Consider the following 12,013-nt stretch of genomic DNA (forward strand, 5'->3'; position numbering starts at 1 on the left):
ACAAAGCAAAAGTCGTGTCAATCTATTTTCAGGAACTCAAGTTCAGTGTTCCTCAGTGGTTTTCCCAGTCATCGGATCTGAATCCAATAGATCACCTTTGGGATGTGTTTGACTGGGAGATTCGCAGTATGGATGTGCAGCTGACAAATCAGCAGGAACTGCGCGGTGCAGTCATGTCAGCATGGACCAGAACTTCAAAGGACTGTTTCCAACATCTGGTGGAATCCATGCCACAAAGAGCTGAGGCTGATTTGAGAGCAAAGGGAGGTCCTACCCAGTATTAGTGTTCCTGTAATGCAGAAAACTTGGAAACTGGGGATCCAAACGCATTGCAAATGAATTAGAAGTGAAAGCTGAGAGACGTAGTCATGAGCACAAGCTAGGGTCGGGAAACCATTAGATTTGTCATGGAGATACTGGGAAGGGCTGGCATGTACAGACACGGGGAAGCGGAGGCGTGTGTGATGGCCGAGGCCACAAAGGGTAATATTTCCACATCTCTCTCGTTTCATTAGATTATTATTTGCATTATTATTTCATTTGCAGTCACATCACATTTAAGCAAATAATCATTACGCAGTTTGGTTTAGCTGAGTTTATTTATGTTATCTTTATATTGTCTGACAGGCAGTGCAGACTTGCTGACAGTATGAAGATATTTTCTGTTGTGATTAATTCTTTTTTTCTGTTGATTTACCTGGTGGATTGGGAAGGGCATGTCTGAGGGCAATGAGCACCGAAGATCTCAGCTGACTGGAAGACCCCAAGTGGTTGCCAAGTGAGGGGGACTTGATTGTAGTTATTCCTTCTGTGGGTTAGTGTTAAGTCATGTTCATGTGTTACCCCCCTTTGAGTGTGTAAATGGCTCGGCTGGGTTACTATGTGTGTTCCCTCATGTCTGTATTGTAGGCATGTTACGATGAATCGCGAATCGGTTAAAAATCGATGTGAATGTATGACGATTTAAACCGGCTGATGTGGAAAATGAATACTTTAAGAGTACTTCACAGTACTTTAACAGAAAAACTGGTGTAATATTACATTTCATTTCACGACGTCAGTTCGACGTCAGATGTCCCTGCGTATTCACGTCGACGTCGAACGTCAGTTTTTGGTTCACATCATATGCTCGCCTCATTTTCACTGGGGGCTCCGGTATGGCCCCCAGTGAAAATGACAGCATTTTAGCTTTCCGGTAATCACAAACGAAAACGGCGAGAAAAGCACAGACAAGACAAAAACTTTGTGCAAACATTGTAAAAGACAGATAACATACACAAATAGCACAACGGACATGCTTCAGCATGTCCACCGACACCACAGTGAGCTCAATTCACCACCGCCAGAGCGAATATTATTAAAAGGGAAAACCATGCTAAAAAGCTGCACATGCAAGCCTTAGTTTATTTATTTGAAGATTTTTTTTTTAATTATTTACTTATTTTGATTTGGCATTTTTAAAAATACGCAAGCTCAGAAACGCAAGCTCACCAGGCAGGGGATCGGGGACCAGGGATCAGAAACGCCAGCTCACCGGGCAGGGGATCGGGGACAAGGGATCGGAAACGCAAACTCACCGGGCAGGGGATCGGGGACAAGGGATCGGAAACGCAAACTCACCGGGCAGGGGATCGGGGACAAGGGATCGGAAATGCAAGCTCACCGGGCAGGGGACCAGCGATCGGAAACGCAAACTCACCGGGCAGGGGATCGGGGACAAGGGATCGGAAATGCAAGCTCACCGGGCAGGGGATCGGGGACCAGGGATCGGAAATGCAAACTCACCGGGCAGGGGATCGGGGACAAGGGATCGGAAACGCAAGCTCACTGGGCAGGGGATCGGGGACCAGGGATCGGAAACACAAGCTCACCGGGCAGGGGATCGGGACCAGGGATCGGAAATGCAAGTTCACTGGGTGGGAGATCGGGGATGGGAGACGCAAGCTGACTGGGGAGGGGATCGGGAATTGGGAGACACAAGTGAATTGGCAGGGGATCAGGGATCGGGGATCAGATACGCAAGCTCACAATGTCTTGGAAACATTAAATGACGCGGAATTACTTAAAGGATGCTGCCTCAGTTGGGAAGGAATAATGATTGTTGTGGAGATTGTGAAGGATGCAATAACATCCCCAGCAAACCAAAACAACCCAATCATATGTATCCTGCGGAAACCGCTTATAGTGATCATTGTAAGCCATTTCTTTTCTTTTTTTTTAATGTCTCAGGCAGATTACCATATAATTGACATTTATTTATTTATTGCATGAATATACGGTAATAAAACAAACAGTGTTGCTATTAACTACATTTTATTGACTCTTTCAAAATATACTACAGCTGTTTCAAACGCTTTTCAACTTACTGAACTGTGTATAATTCAAATGCGCTACAATAGAGTACAGTACTGTACATAAAATATGTTTTGTTGTAGTTTCGCTGCTGCATCTCATTGGCTCGGTTTTGGCAGTTTATCCTAAGCTTTGATCAGCCTATATTTGTCACTGAGAGAAAATGGCTTTCTTTTTCCCGTCATGTTTGCATCGCATGCTGCATAAAGCCTCAGGTAACTAGCCAGAAGCAGACGGGTTACAGCAGGGCAAAGAAGGGCGATCAAAGTAAAGTAAAAAAAATATTTGAAAAAAAACGTAGTTTAAATTTTTTTTCTGTGTTGTCATGTTTAAAAAGACCAAAAATTACTGTAAGCGATTACTACAAGCGAATTATTAGTGCTTACTACAATTAAGCGACTTATTTAAACAGTATTTGTACGATAATGATTCTGTCCCTTTTTGATCCATAAAAGTGGTTGATCACTATAACCTTGATCACTATACGCAGTTTCCACTGTATTTGTGTTTATGGCATGTTGTCCATACATTCTCACCAGCACATACTGGCCTCTCGTTAACCAATCCCCGCGGTAATTGCAGGGAAGCTCATGCATGAGAACTGACATCAGCCATAATGACGGAGTCTTACTCTTAGCTGAGGAGTTGGCTCTTTTCCTAACTAAAAGTTGCTCTCAGCCACTTTGTGAATCGGTTTTAGGGAAAAACTCAATGCAAGTGCATTAGTGGTAACATAAAATACTTTGTGAATATGGGCACATACTTCTATCAGTCTTTTCAATCAACCAGACTTTTGGGAAAATTGCAGACAATAACAAAAATAGCTTTTACTTCAGCATGCTTTTGTGATCTCTGTAATATCCAGAGAGGCACAGATAACTTACAAATCAGCAAATTGAAACTGGGCACCAGCTTTGTATGTTTGACTTTGCAAAGCTTAAATGACAGAAGTAACTTAACAATAATACGTACCATACTGTAGCAAGCCTACTTCCATTTGTTGAGATGTTCTTTAAAAAGGCCCTAATACACTCCATCCATCTTGCTGCTTATCCATTACCCCCCCCCCCCCCCCCCCCCACAGGCAGCATGGCAAAGGAACAACCTGGGCACGTTGGCAGGCCATCGCAGGGCGCACACTTTACACACAATCACAGGAACACCATTCCATAACCACGTATTTGGACTTGGGCAGGAGATCTCAGCAAACACTGGGAGGCCACACTGGTCAGGGGGCCGACTCACCACCTTCCGACTTTTACATTTATAGTAGCTTGTCTGTGTCCATTGACCTTACAATGGTAAGTGTGCACAAAGAAAGTGCACAAGAAATATATTAGCACTAAAAAGTCTCTTGTTTCTGCCTGTGTAACTGAATAATGTGCATTTCACTGGTAAAAGCCCAATTAAGAACCAAATGAGCCAGTTTCTTTTGTCGTGGTCATGGAAATGCATAATGCTTTTCAGAAATTAAATACAGTGCTCACGGGTACTTACAGAGGATGATGTATACTTAGCAGATTGCTACTTTAAAAATTTTGAAAAACAGGCTGAAAAGCATCATGATTTTTTCTGGCATTAAAGCGTCAAACCCATTAGACCTATTCATCAGTAATCACCGCATGTTTCCTCCGCTGTTGAGTTGTGAAAGCCCTTGAAGTTGTTTTATAACAGGACAGAAATATTAGTTAGGATATGTGATGTGTGGAAACAACAACAGTACAAGTGACAAGTTTGTTGGCAGCTGAAAACAGGTGAGATGAGCTAAGTCTCCATAATCTATTTGCTTACTTTTTAAAATAGTCATGCACAAGTGGTCCTACTGTGTTCTGTTAATCCTCCCCTTCTGAAAATTTGTAATGCCTCAAATCGAATTTGTTCACCTCACTTTCGCCCACCATGTAGAAATTCAAAGAAGAATGGGTAACACTTTACTTAGTGGGTACAGATAGTGTAGTAGGCCACACTTACTTAATGCATTAATTAAGAACTAAATGTTAGTTGCATATGGATCCTGAGTTCGTTCATCATTAATCAATCCTATCAGTTCATGTATTTCATACAGTTACTATATTTGTTCATGATTTGTGCTTGAATAGTAGTTACTCGTGCCCCCTCAAGTAAAGCGTTACTGAAAATGTTACAATGTGATTTATTTCTTTTAAGTATTTTTAAGAATATTAAAGTGTATCTGTCCCTTCATTGGCACTGATGAGATGTGTGTGGCTCACAGAGTCATTCCTTTGATACTGCCCTCTAGACAGACCCATGTTTTCTTCCTTAAATCAAACAATTTTTTTTCTAAAAAAATTATCTTTGTCGGACACTATCCACTGTGCTTCAAATATCATATATTAAAGAAACCTATTTTAAAACTGCAGCTGTGCCGGAATTTGAATGAAGGAGATAAACCTCGCTCTAAGAGATAAAATTCATTAAACCACAGCCATCCAACACCAAAGATAATAAATGCTTTCGTTCCCTTCTTTCAAAGCAAAAAGTCTGAAAAAAATGGCTGTGGCTGAAAATATGAAAAAGGAATTATTCATAGTGTCAGCTCTCCTGAAACAATAAAAAGTATGACACCAAGATATTCTGCCGTTTTGCTCTGTTAATCTACTTAAATGGGGAAACAGTGAACTCCTTTGAGTGTATTCTATTGTAAATAATTTAGGATACTGTACCTTTCTGATTTATCTCTTTATGTCAACAGTCACAATGGCAAGCTTCCAGTCTGCCTGTTAAAATGAATCGACAATTTGAGAGTGTAATTGGGAAGCGTTTTTTTTTTTTCCAAGTGCACTGCACATGAGAAAATTAGTGTTGAATTGGACTGTAAACAAAAGCCTGCATAAATTAAACTTACTGTTATACAACTATAAAAAGCAAGCTCACTGGGAAAATGTTTTTTTTTATTGCTGATCTATTAGCCTCTGACTTATTTCACAGTTGTTGGGAAATCCTTGTATTAGATCAATAACTGAACAGGTATGATGTAAAAGAAAAGAAAATAAAGAAAAAAATGTATAAATGCCATTTCTAACTAAACCCTAAATAAAGAGAAAAACAAAACAAAAGAAAACCAAACAAAAAAAATAATAATGTTCTGGGTCATAGCCCAGGACTGCAGCCTGCATTTCCATATCAGAGTCCTTGTTTCCAAATTAACAGTCTTGTTTCTGAAATTATGACCCTTGTTTCCCAATCAGAGTAATTATTTCCAAATTATGATTTATGTTTCCAAATGAAGTGTTTGCTATTCTCATGGTTTGAAATTCATGAAAGCATATGCGTTTATTGTAATATCTGTTATTTTACCCCGATCTCATGATACAAGCCCTCCATATTTTACACCTGCTCGTCCTATGTAGTGAATTTATGATCATCACAAGTTATGGGCAATTATGGTTTGCTTTAATTAACATGAATATGTAGTAGTCTGGCATTCATGAAGATTGAAAAACTGTAAAACTCCAAGTATATTTTCTGGTGTAACTACCCTTGACCACGACATATAAAGTATTAAATAAGCAATGTTCATTTATATCTGAAAATCATAAATCCTGCATTTCCTCATGTCATTGAAATGTTTTGTTCTGAGTTACATGTCGTGAAATATGGATATAAGTTTCACAATGAGAATAAAATAGTGAAATGATGTAATACTGTGATGGAGATGCAATCATTTCAACATAAATGCACTGCTGTATCTTGAGTGGCTGCTGATTATTTTTCACAGATTGCTGAATACGTGCCAGAAGAAAAGGCACAAGTATTGTGGTCCATAGGAAGAAAAGCTTCCTCAGTAAACCTTATGGTGTGTGAAGTCTACCCAACATCAATAAAGGGTGTCACAGGACTATAAATGACAATTGGCAGTCCTGAAGCATCATTTTTCTTCAATGATGTTCTCCTGTAATTTAAAAGGGGACCTTTAGTGTCCTATTGCATGTAAGTAGCTGCTTGTCTAATTTGATATCTGCTGTAAGCAGAATATTGATTCAGTTGACATTAATGAGAGAAAATGGTCTCCAGAACTGAGTCTTCTGAAGTTATATATGATGTTCGTGTAAATTGTAAATGGCTATTACATGTATGCAATAATAGTATCCTAAGTAGCAATGCTCATGTGTCAGGTTATTTGCTTTCATAAAGCTTTTATGCTGAAGTGGATAATCATTTTCACAGCCTGCTGTGCACATCTTTGATGTAGTTTGTTTCTAATTGAGTTATACTTCAAACAAGTTCATTGTCAAAGTTTCTCCACGATGACCGACTCTGGTAATCTATTGCTAATTTAACATGTCGTAGAACACCTTTCAAGAAATTCCACTGAGTAGCAAAATTACCTGAATTAGCTATCATTACCTTAGCAATTTTAAATATTCTATATTACTTTCTTCACGTTTAGTCATTGCCTTTTGCTCTTTATGTTTTAGATCCTTTATAAAAATTAAGCTCAAACACCAGATCTTCATATTATCTTGGTTGATTTTTGTGTGTCTTTTCAAATCTTCAAATAAAAAACATCAAGGGAAAAGCAAATTGCTGGCATTGAGATAAAGGATGTATATCTATTCCAATTTCTAACTCTTCAGTGCAGATATTAAGCATAACAATGTGTGCTCCTTTCATGCATAAACAGACCTTTGAATTTCATTGTAACACAGACAGAAGGGGCACTATACTCTTCTGAAAAAATTTAAATTCAGACTGGGAAAATAATAAACAGAATGGAAACAGGCCTAAAGCATACAGACTTAAACTACTTTCAAGGGGGGGAAAAAATCTGACATTTAACCTCATTTCCTGGAATATCACTGCACCCTCCTGATTTGGCGCTAAACGTGCTTCCCCCCCCCCCCAGCCTCATGTTCACAGTGGAGGATGTTAATCATCAAAAGGGTTCGCTTATAAAGTAGCGATTTTTCCCCCCATCTGTTTCAACCGCCATGTATGAACGCAAGAACCATATTTTATGGACACAGCTTGACATTATCATATAATGTACCAATTACGGCATTATCTCAAGCAAATTTGGTTACCATAGCAACTAAGCTTAAAAAAAAATCACAAATGCTTGGCAACCGAGACATAAAGCTGGGAAGGACTAAAAAGAATAATAAAAAAAGAACCAATAGCCATCCTTAGACCGTCTCTTTTTTTATGCTTTCTTAAATCAGAGGTCAAACGGTAAGCTCGTACAGAGATGTACAGAGTCTGGCGAGAATAAAAGGGCCACCAATGGGCAGAGATTCTCTTTTCATTCTCTCCTCTTTTCTCAGGCAAAACACATCTCTATCAAACAAGGTCTGTCTTTGGAACCTGCAGCCATGCGTCTGAAGTTCCGTGCCTGTGCATTCCAAGGACATCAGCTACAAGGGTCTCATCAGCTCCCAGGTGAAAAGCTTCATTCTTCTGATACCACTTTATTTGTTCTGGGTCTAAAACACTTGCAACACTTTATCCAGACATTTTTTTCACAAAACTTGCTGAAGCCATTTTGTTGTGGTGTCTCGCTGAATAAAATAAGAATACCATGGGGTAGTTTAAAGCATAATATTCACAGAGGAATATTATTCTCCAATTCAAGCAGGTACTACAGTATATTAAAAGTTTAGCCTTTCCAATAGAGTAATTATGCATAGCTTTTCCATTTCAGTACTTTTACTGCTTTTGTGTTGTTAAGTGTGTGAAAAGCCCGGCTCACTTGATGTATTGCATTGAGACACCTTCACCGCGTTCCGGGTGGCAGATCGATCGCCGCGGCTCGCGTTCATATGGCATGAACCACAAATTCTGGGAAGGAAACATTGGCACCAGCAGCACAGCTAATACTGTGCATGTGGCGTGTGCAGGAAACCCCCCCCCCCCCCTGGGCTCTCGTCACAGCACCACAGCCTTGCCACCACTGCAGAGACAGAGGCTTCATAGGTGTTTGACGTAACTTTAGTACTTTCACGCATGCACAAGACGTTTAGGATGCCACGGTAAACCTTTACCCTTATCTCAGCTGAGGTGTAAGTCCTCAGTGGTAAACATGGCCCTCTTTCAACTTGTTTCCCCCAAGCCAGCACTTTTTGCAAGAGCCTTAGTAATCCAAGCCAAAGACCTGCCAACAAGCCCAAGTCCCTCACAGCACAAAAAGCAGGATCCCAGAAGAGCCTTCCCACCCAGAGAACCACGCTCGGCTTTCCACTAATGAACGGGGAGACGGATATGGCATTCCTCCCGCACGCCGCGGAAAATCCCAGAAGCGCATGCAAACATGAGTTGTGAGACCATGTGTGACTGAAGAAAACTTTCTGTTGAAAGGCTGAGGGTGGCGTTCTGACAGTCCCTCCTTACTCTGCATCTCCCCTCCTACCGCAAAGGGATAACAAAATGCACTCAACACCCCTCTCCCATATTATTTGCTATAATATTTATCATGTTAATATCAACACAGACTATGCAAATACAGTGGCACAAGCTTCCTACTGTTAAAATGAGGTGACTCAGTGTTTGCAGCTATATTCATGAAAATCTAGAACCTTGCCCTGAATTTAACCCTAGTGTCTGTGCCTTTGCAACATTCTCTGTGTGCTTAACATGACAAAAGAAGGGAGAGTACATACTCTAATTCCACTCCATTGAACTGTCATAAGATTAAAATAGATGTATATGACCTCAGACCTTGGGGACTGATAAATGAGCCTAATCCCTTTGGGTACACATTTAATTTACTTTCAAAGGTCTTTGGAATTAAAAATATTTAATCATGGCAGAGAGCAGGCAACAGATACCATTTGTAAAAAATTGAGGAGCCAAAAGTCATTTACCAATGCAAAAAGAAAAAACTCCTGCAGTTGGGAAAGCAGTGATAGAAATGGTTTGGAACTGATCAAAGTTTGCAAAAAAAAATTAATGGCCCTTAAAAAGCAGCTTGATGTAGGATAATCCTCACTTTCCATCCATTTATCATAGTTTTTCTATAGTAAAGGGTCACACTGAACTTGGATCCTATCCCAGAAAAAAGTCCATTGTAGAGGACACCTTGGGTAGGGTGCCAGTCCATTGTAGAGGACACCTTGGGTAGGGTGCCAGTCCATTGTAGAGGACACCTTGGGTAGGGTGCCAGTCCATTGTAGAGGACACCTTAGGTAGGGTGCCAGTCCATTGTAGAGGACACCTTGGTTAGGGTGCCAGTCCATTGTAGAGGACACCTTGGGTAGGGTGCCAGTCTATTGTAGAGGACACCTTGGGTAGGGTGCCAGTCTATTGTAGAGGACACCTTGGGTAGGGTGCCAGTCCATTGTAGAGGACACCTTAGGTAAGGTGCCAGTCTATTGTAGAGGACACCTTGGGTAGGGTGCCAGTCCATTGTGGAGGACACCTTGGGTAGGGTGCCAGTCCATTGTAGAGGACACCTTGGGTAGGGTGCAAGTCCATTATAGGGCCTATAGTTACACACACACTAACGGCAATTTAGAAACACCAACTCATCTAAGTGGTAGTTATTTAACTGCAGGAGTAAACCATAGATCTTGGAGGTAACCTACATAGCTACAAGAAACTTCCACATACAGCAAGCCAGTAGCAGCAATCGAACCACCACCTTGAAGACAACTTGAGCTGCTGCACTATTGACATAGATTAATGACGGATTCAAGTTTTGTCAACACATGCTTACCGGAGACCACACCTATTTTGCCTCTGTTCTTAGAGTGTACTCACAGTAGCTGATATGCCTGAGCACGTTTGACCCCCAAAGTCTAGTTCATTTGACCAGTGTGATTGCTCTGTACTCCGTCTGGGCCAGAGCATGGTTAGTCAGACTCGGGCACAGTAGTGCATGTAGTGTGATCTCTATCTATGCCCAGAAACAGAACACAGACATGACATCAATGATCCAACTGACACACGTATGCCCACATGTGCACCATACATGAACCAGACCCAGAAGGAACAGATTGGGTAGGCTTTACACACAGTGTAATTTTATTTTATTTTTTTGCAAAACTGTGTTGTGAGAAAAAATGGTGTGTACAGATTGGGTAGCGACAAACATTTCACAAACATGGTGGCAAAGGATCACTTTGGTCTACGGCAGAGGTGCAGTGTTTGATGGAAATTTGATCTGACATGAGTATCTATTAACGCACAGACTGTCTTCTTAAACTTGCAGCATGAATAAATAGAAATTACTGTGTTGAATACTAGAAAAATATATGTGTGTCACTATACCCCAAAATGACTCAAAATAAGCCACAAAATTAGGACATTAATCATGAATTCCAATCTGCTGTCTGATACTACTTTTCTTCCTATGTTTTCTCGCACGGTGATGACGAAAGCTTGCTCAGGTCCGGATCATTAAGTGCGATGTGAGCACACACCAGCAGAGGAAATGAGCTCAGACATGGTACGGGGCAACCGGACCAAGAGTGAGTAGGCCCAGTTCCTGCTTCTCTTGTGAAAATCAAAGAAAACAGCCTGTTGAAGTGAGCTGAAAGGGTTACCTCTCTCTGTGTCATGGGTGAAGACGTGCCACCACACTCCCCATGCCTTAAGCTGACAGGTCATATCAGTCCCCTGGGCTTCAAGAGCATGTTTTCGATTTAATTCAGAATGTAGATCAGAGACTTCAGAGGATTTTGTCGTTTTCCTCCCTCCATCCCTCGTCTTAATTCAGCACCGCAGTAACCCTAGACTCTAAGGCTGCTTCTACCTGCATTATAATATCATCTGCCCAGTTTACTATGTGTCCAGCTGCTGTGCTGAAACTGCGACATCACACCACGCCTTTGCGCCTCCCTGTTAATGGGAATGTTCCCTGCTGGCAGCAGGGACACCAGTAACGGGACTTATCACTCAAATGGGTAATTTAAAAAACCTCTTAGAAATGGCCCAGAAATGTGGAATGTCCCCAGGTAGGACAGATTGAATAGCGAATGTTACATTCCTCTGATTTCAACCTTCTTCAGCATCCCTGGAAAAAAAAGATGCACTTTAGAATAGTTTAAGTAAAGTGAGGTGAGGAAAGTTGAGGTTCAGAGTCCAAACTAACCTACTTTAAAATACATTTTTCTTGTTTAATTTTAAAGTATCAGAGTAAGAAATGTGCTTGCCTGTCGCTGATATTATTATATTTTCTTGATTCCAAATTATCATAGACAGCAGGATGCCAAACGCCACAGACAAACAAATATGATGCTTTATGAAAGTAAATAAATACACCAAGCTAAATGGGAAAAACATGTTACTAAGAAACATTTTATTTATGGGAACTATTTATTCATTGTTAAGAAGCAAAGTGATATCTTAAAAAAACTTTTGATGTCAATTAAACTGTAATCAAATATTTATTTATGCATCGAAAATAAAGTTATTGCATTAAGTACTATAAAACTATATTGCCTATTCTGTATTGCTACGTTCACATGCAAATTTATTTACTAATAACGAAGCACAGTATCTTGTCTGATATATTGTACTCATATTGCATTTTACCACAATAGTTAAAAAAAAAAAAGATAATAGGAAAAACAAGTGATTTTGCTTGAACCAGGATAATGTCCTGAAATATAATCTGTGAAATCATTACAATTACACTTTCATAAAGGGATCCACAAGCTCTGTGAACACAGCTTTGACATGGTGACAGTGCAGTCCATGCATC

General features: G+C 40.4%; 1 protein-coding gene across 3 annotated transcripts in view; it reads left to right on the forward strand.

Moving 5' to 3' along the window:
- The window catches only part of kcnk15 (potassium channel, subfamily K, member 15), a 77,436-nt gene that overhangs the window by 32,169 nt on the left and 33,254 nt on the right, over positions 1–12,013 (forward strand). The window contains exons 4-5 of one of the 3 annotated variants that reach the window (XM_072713225.1): positions 7,638–7,752; positions 10,689–10,904. The exons of 1 other annotated variant lie outside the window; for it this stretch is intronic. The gene's annotated coding sequence lies outside the window, so the exon portion shown is untranslated. Of the gene's footprint in view, positions 1–7,637; positions 7,753–8,107; positions 8,163–10,688; positions 10,905–12,013 lie in introns of those variants that run through there. One more of the 3 variants, XM_072713226.1, reaches the window with a different exon arrangement.

The sequence above is a fragment of the Paramormyrops kingsleyae genome, chromosome 6 (assembly GCF_048594095.1).
Source record: "Paramormyrops kingsleyae isolate MSU_618 chromosome 6, PKINGS_0.4, whole genome shotgun sequence".
Classification (NCBI taxonomy): domain Eukaryota; kingdom Metazoa; phylum Chordata; class Actinopteri; order Osteoglossiformes; family Mormyridae; genus Paramormyrops; species Paramormyrops kingsleyae.